This window comes from Suncus etruscus, chromosome 4 (assembly GCF_024139225.1).
Source record: "Suncus etruscus isolate mSunEtr1 chromosome 4, mSunEtr1.pri.cur, whole genome shotgun sequence".
NCBI classification, from domain to species: Eukaryota; Metazoa; Chordata; class Mammalia; order Eulipotyphla; family Soricidae; genus Suncus; species Suncus etruscus.
In genome coordinates this window covers 63790889-63791866 of record NC_064851.1, presented here as the reverse complement: position 1 = coordinate 63791866, position 978 = coordinate 63790889, and the positions used below count along the sequence as shown (strand labels likewise).

The 978-nt window shown below is 31.1% G+C and overlaps 1 non-coding gene across 1 annotated transcript; it reads left to right on the top strand.

The window, feature by feature from the left end:
- The first annotated feature begins 522 nt into the window (after positions 1-522).
- LOC126007685 (U8 small nucleolar RNA) lies at positions 523-663 on the top strand. Its single transcript, XR_007495187.1, has one exon. It is a non-coding gene; the product is annotated as a U8 small nucleolar RNA (small nucleolar RNA).
- The last annotated feature ends 315 nt before the right edge of the window (positions 664-978 follow it).

Sequence of the window (978 nt, the reverse complement as noted above, 5' to 3'; positions counted from 1 at the left end):
GAAAGAAATCCAAAAATTTAAATGTATAGCAATATAAAATTTAGCATTGACATTTGCTGTTAATACTATCATCTAAATAAAGTTTTCAAGGTAACAATGAGAGTAAGCTGCTAGACTAAATGACAGTTATTTGAAACATCTTCAATAACCAGAAAAGATTAGTAATAGAATTCTTTTTCTGTCACAAATACTTCAAAGTAATACAATAAGAGTTTTACAAGTATGAAATGTTAGTGATTACAAAAAATAAAAATGAAATATTTCAATGATATTGAAGAAAATGAGTAATAAAAATAGTTTCCAAATATATTTTAGTGCAAAGTACTCTAACTTATTTTTTTAATTTTAAAACTTTATATTCCAAACATAAGTAATCACAGAAATTTCCAATATGCTATTTAAAAGTAACATTAATAAATAATTTGTCATACAAGTGGTTAACATTATTATTAATATATGAATAGGTATGAAAATAAACTTCAGATTTTATAATATTGTTAACCAATTAAAAGTAAAGTCTAATCGTCAGGTAGGATAATCCTTACCTGTTCCTCCTCCTCAAGGAGGAGAGCAGCGAGAAAATGATGAGCAGAGCCCAGATGATGCGTGATTAGCGCCTCCTGGCGGTCGGGGCCTGCAACACCCCGATTGCTCCTATCTGATTAAATTTAAAAACATAAAGTCTAAATATTTCTTGTTCAACAATGAATGTGAAAGACTATGCCAACACAACATTTTACTTATGTATTTATAACAGCTGTATTAATAATTATCTAAACTTTGTGATTTTCTTAGTTTCTTTGTTTTGGGGCCACAACTGGCTGACTCAGTAGTTACTCCTGGCTCTGTGTTCAGAAATTTTTCCTAGCAGGCATTGGGGACAATATGGGAAGCCGGATCAATCCCAAGTTATCCCGAATTGGCTTTGTGGAAGGCATATGCCCTACCACTGTGATATTATTGTTCTGGTCCCTAATT